This window comes from Phyllobates terribilis, unplaced genomic scaffold (genome assembly GCF_046119375.1).
Source record: "Phyllobates terribilis strain yellow unplaced genomic scaffold, ASM4611937v1 Scaffold_2__4_contigs__length_985480577, whole genome shotgun sequence".
In the NCBI taxonomy this organism is placed as follows: Eukaryota; Metazoa; Chordata; class Amphibia; order Anura; family Dendrobatidae; genus Phyllobates; species Phyllobates terribilis.
The window spans coordinates 607160113-607166112 of NW_027362762.1; positions in this window are offsets into that span (position 1 = coordinate 607160113).

The window sequence follows — 6000 nt, forward strand, 5'->3', positions numbered from 1 at the left end:
TTGTGCTGATGTAAAGTAAACATGTGGGAAATGTTATTTATTAACTATTTTGTGTGACATATCTCTCTGATTTAAGGGCATAAAAATTAAAATTTTGAAAATTGCAAAATTTTCTACATTTTTGCCAAATTTCCGTTTTTTTCACAAATAAACGCAAGTGATATTGAAGAAATTTTACCACAATCATGAAGTACAATATGTCACGAAAAAACAATCTCAGAATCAGGGGGATCTGTTGAAACGTTCCAGAGGTATTACCGCACAAAGTGACAGTGGTCATAATTCTAACAATTGGCCTGGTCATTAACGTGCAAACCACCATGGGTTGTAAAGGGGTTAAACCAGTAAGTCATGCTGTACAAAATAATGAATTAATAACATTTCCATATGTCTACTTTACATCTGCATCATTTTTCAAACGTCATTTGTTAGGATTCTGGAAGGGTTAAAAGTTTATCAGCAAATTTTTAATTTTCCAAGAAATTTACAAAACCTGATTCTTTAGGAACCTATTAAGATTTAAATGGACTTTTAGGGGTCTATATATTGGAAACTCCACTGAAGCGATACCATTTTAACCCCTTTACACCTGAAGGGTGTTTGCTCGTTAAAGACTGGGGCTCCTTCCCTTCCGAGCCCTGTCGTGCGACCAAACAATGGTTTTCCCCCACATATGGGGTATCATCATACTCAGGAGAAATTTCTCAACAACTTTTGGGGTACAATTTCTTCTGTTATCCTTGTGAAAATAAAAAAATTGGGGCTAGATGTTCATTTTTTGGGGGAAAAAAGTGATATTTTTTATTTTAACAGCTCTACGTTATAAACTTTTGTGAAACACTTGGTTGTGCAAAGAGGACACCACACATCTATATAAGTTCCTTAAGGGGTCTAGTTTCCAAAATGCGGTCACTTGTAGGGGGTTTCCACTGTTTAGGCACATCAGGGGCTCCCCAAACGCGACATGGCCTCCGCTAATTATTCCAGAAATTTTACGTTCAGAAGTCAAATGGCGCTCCTTCCATTCCAAGCCATGCCGTGTGCCCAAACAGTGGATTTCTCCAACATATGCGGTATCGGCGTGCTCAGGAGAAATTGCACAACACATTTTGGGGTCCATTTTTTCCTGTTACCCTTGCGAAAATAAAAAATTTTTGGTCTAAATTAAAAAAAAAAAATGTTGGTTACAAAATTGTGTGTAAAGTAGACATGTGGGAATATTTTTGTGTGACATATGTATTGGATTTAAGGGCATGAAAATTGAAAGTTTGAAAATTGCAAAATTTTCACCAAATTTCTGATTTTTTCATAAATAAACGCAAGTCATATCAAATAATTTTTATCACTATCATAAAGTACAATATGTCATGAAAAAACAATCTCAGAATTAGTGGGATCCATTGAAGCGTTCTAGAGTTATCAAAGCAAAACTCACTGGAATTGAGAGCGGATGCCATGTTACGTTTGGATAGCCCCTGATGTGCCTAAACAGTGCAAACCCCCCAGAAGTGACTCCAATTTGGTAACTAGACCCCTTAAAGAACTTATCCAGATGTGTAGTGCGCACTTTGAGCCCCCAAGTGTTACACAAAAGTTTAAAACGTAGAGCGGTGAAAATAAAAAAAAACACTTTTTTCCACAAAAATGACCTTTTAGCTCCATTTTTTTATTTTCACAAGGGTTATAGGAGAAATTGCACCCCAAAAATTGTATTGCAATTTCTCCTGAGTACGCTTATAACACTCACAGCAAAAGCTACACTAAGAGGAAATAAAATTCCCCCAAAAATTCAAGAAAAAACAGCAAAAAAGGGCAGCAGTGTTTACCTGCCCAGATCTTCAAAACCAGATACTGTGCACTACCCTAGTGTGAACAGCACCCTATACAAGTCTATCTTTGTGCAATTCTAATACTAAGCAGTCACCCCCTCCATGAAATGGTAGGTTGTGAGTGATTGTCTCATCAGTGTTTTGCACCTGTGTATCCGCCATTTTTATATGGGTCTGCTGCATCCTGGTAGTGCATTTGGTTTTGAAGATCTGGGCAGGTAAACACCGCTTCCCTTTTTTGCTGTTTTTTCTTGAGTACGCTTATACCCCATATGTGGGAAAAAATGACTGTTTGGGCGCACGTCAGGGCTCGGAAGGGAATGAGTGACATTTTGGAATGCAGACTTTGATGGAATGGTGTGCAGGTGTCACATTTATGTCACATTTACAGAGTCCCTGATGTGCCTAAACAGTGGAAATGCCTCACAAGTGACCCCTTTTTGGAAACTAGACCCCACCCAATGAATTTATCTAGATGTGTGGTGAGCACCCTAAACTCTCGGGTGCTTCACAGAAAATTATAACATTGACTTGTGAAAATAAAAAAAATCTAATTTTTTTCCACAAAAATTATATTTTAACCCAAAAAATATTTTCACAATGGTAAAGGAGAAAGTGGACCCCAAAATTTGTTGTACAATTTCTCCTGAGCAGGCAGATACCCCATATGTGGTCAAAAACTATTTTTGATGCACAGTGCAAAGCTCAGAAGGGAAGAAGCGCGATATTGGAGTTCATATTTTGCTGGGCTGGTTTGATGGTGACATGTTACATTGGCAGAGCCCCTAAGGTGCCAGAATAGCAAAACACCCCATAAGAGACCCCATTTTACAGACTACACCTCTCAATGAATTCATCTAGGGGTGCAGTGAGCATGTTGACACCACATGTGCCTCACAGAATTTTACATCATTATATGGTGAAGAAAGAATAATTACATTTTTATCACCAAAGTTTTGTTTTAGCCCCAGATTTTACATTTTCACATTGGGAAATGGGTAAAATGGCACAAAAATTTGTCACACAATTTCTGCTGAATGTAGAAACACCCCAGCCAGGACCCCCCTTGTAAACGTCCCCCCTTGCTGAACACACACTGGACACACAAGGGGAACCTGGCTGGACACACAAGGAGGGCCCTGGCTTGACAGACAAGGGGGGCCCTGGCTGGACACACAAGGAGGCACTGGCTGGACACACAAAGGGGGCCCTGGCTGGACACACACTGGACACACAAGGAGGGGCCCTGGCTGGACACACAAGGGGGGGCCCTGGCTGGACGCACAAAGGGGGGCCTGGCTGGACACACAAGGGGGGACCCTGGCTGGACACACAAGGGGGGACCCTGGCTGGACACACAAGGGGGACCCTGGCTGGACACACAAGGGGGGCCCTGGCTGGACACACAAAGGGGGGCCTGGCTGGACACACAAGGGGGGACCCTGGCTGGACACACAAGGAGGGACCCTGACTGGACACACACTGAACACACAAGGGGGAACCTGGCTGGACACACAAGGGGGGCCCTGGCTGGACAAACACTGGACTCACAAGGGGGGGCCCTAGATGGACACACAAGGGGGGACCTGGCTGGACTCACAAGGGGGGGACCTGGCTGGACACACACTGGACACACAAGGGGGGGACCTGGCTGGACACACAAGGAGGGACCTGGCTGGACACTCACTGGATACACAAGGGGGGGCCCTGGCTGGACACACAAGGGGGCCCTGGCTGGACACACAAAGGGGGGCCCTGGATGGACACACAAGGGGGGCCCTGGCTGGACACGCAAGGGGGGGCCCTGGATGGACACGCAAGGGGGGGCCCTGGCTGGAGACTGGACACACAATGGACACACAAGGGGGGACTTGGCTGGACACACAAGGGGGGCCCTGGCTGGACACACAAGGGGGCTCTGGCTGCACACACACTGGACACACAAGGGGGGGCCCTGGCTGGACACACACTGGACACACAAGGGGGGGCCCTGGTTGGACACACAAGGGGGGCCCTGGCTGGACACCCAAGGGGGTCCGACTGGACACATAAGGGGGAGCATGGCTGGACTCACAAGGGGAGCCTGACTGGATACATAAGGGGGAGCCTTGTTGGACACATAACGGGGAGCCTGGCTGGACACATAAGGGGGGGCCTGGCTAGACAGATAAGGGGGGGCCTTGCTGGACACATAGGATGGATATATGGGGGGGCAGGCTCAATACACGTGGGCTTCGATAAATATATGGAGGGACCACGCTGGACATATGGGGGCCAGAAGGGATATATAAGAGGGGGTGTCAGGATGGATATATGCGGGTGGGCCAGGATGGATATATGGGGGGGCCAGGGTGGACAAGGGACTTAATTACTGTTTGGGGGCCAGATTGAGGAACATATTTTATTAGTTTATGGTGGCGAGTGGGAAACAATATTACTTTAGAGTCCAATTAGGGACATTATTACTTCTGTAGTATAATTTACTTTTTAGGAAACTGTTTTCCATGAGAGGGGACAAAAGGGGGGACGGGGGACCCTGTTACTGTGCAGGGCGGCACTGTCGCTTTTTTCCTTCAACTGGTGTAGTGTAGAAGTCGGGGGGAAAAAGTGGGAATGTGCTCTAGAAGAGATCAGTTATTAATAACTGTGTGTTATTTTCTGCAGAGATGATTCCTGGCTGGAAGAAGTTATCGCGGTTAACACTATATAGTATATAGAGAGCTCCTGTGTATGTCACTGGTGACCACTGTATTACCTATACACTATATACAGAGCTTCTGTGTATAATGTCACTGGTGATCACTGTATTACCTATAAACTGACACTATATACAGAGCTCCTGTTTATAATGTCACTGATGATCACTGTGTTACCTGTACACTGACACTATATACAGAGCTGTGTATAATGTCGCTGGTGGTAATAACAATGTTGTTAGTATTGTGGTTTGTATTCATGATCAATATTGTAGTAGTTGGTCACTTTGTGGTGGTAATGTTTGTTCCTTGTATATGGTATTATTCGGTCACTTAGTGGTGGTAATATGTGATCTGGTCATGGTGTGGCGATATTTGTCCCTTTTGTATGTGGTATTATTGGTGTTGGTATAGTGGATTGTGTTGTGTATGGCGGTCATTTGTTCTCGCTGATATTAACTAGGAAAAGATTTTTTTCCATTAGGACACAGCCCCACTATCAGTATTTGGTCAGTATTTTTTCTCAGGAGTGGCAGCCAAAACGAGGAGTGGGTGATAAATGCAGAATTGATGACTTGTTTCTAATATACATTTTCTCTGATTGTTCCTCACCTGGTTTTGGCTCCCACTCCTGAGAAAAAATACTGACCGGATACTGAGCAAATACTGATAGTAGGGCTGTGGCCTTAGAGATTAAATACTTGAACCAGAGTGGCAGAGATGCACTTACAAGGGTCTCTGGTGAAAACAAGTAATCATCTCTCCACAGGATAAGTGATAACTTATTAATTGGTGGGGGTCAGACTGCTGGCACACAATCGGCAGAATGTGGAGCTTTTCTCCCCATTAGACTGAAGCTGATGTGCGACTCGACCCCTGATCCATTCATTCCCTCAGTGGCTGTGAGCGCTGCTCTTTTTTGGAAGCCCCCAAGGGAATGAATAGAGCTGCGGTCAGACATCCCACCTGTCGCTGCATTTTAAAATGGGGATAAGTGTCCTGACAGGGATAAAAAGTCCCCATTCTTCTGATCTGTGCGGTTTCCAATGTCCGTACTCAAATGATCAATAAGTTATAACCAAAGAACCCCTTTACTGCTAACTACAGTAATTGTATATCTCAGTTATAGTATGTGCACAGTAGATGTGCAGGAGCCGCCATTCAATGCTCCACTATAACAGGCATAACAGATATTTGCATATTGCTGTAGGTGAGCCCCTATAGTCAATCCCCCCTGTGAGCCCCAGACACCCCAGTCTGACCGTCTACAGGTGTGGTGAGGATTTTATCTACATGGGTGTTTTCCAAAAACAAGCAGCAGTGGATGCTGTGGAGTAAAAATTGCAAACTGCCGTTGTGACCAGTACGTTATGCCCAGTTCGTGCTTCTGGAGACATGCACCTGTAAATAAGGTGGGCTCTCAACGCTACAAAAATGCCAAACATGTGGACACTAAATGTGGATTAGGCACAATG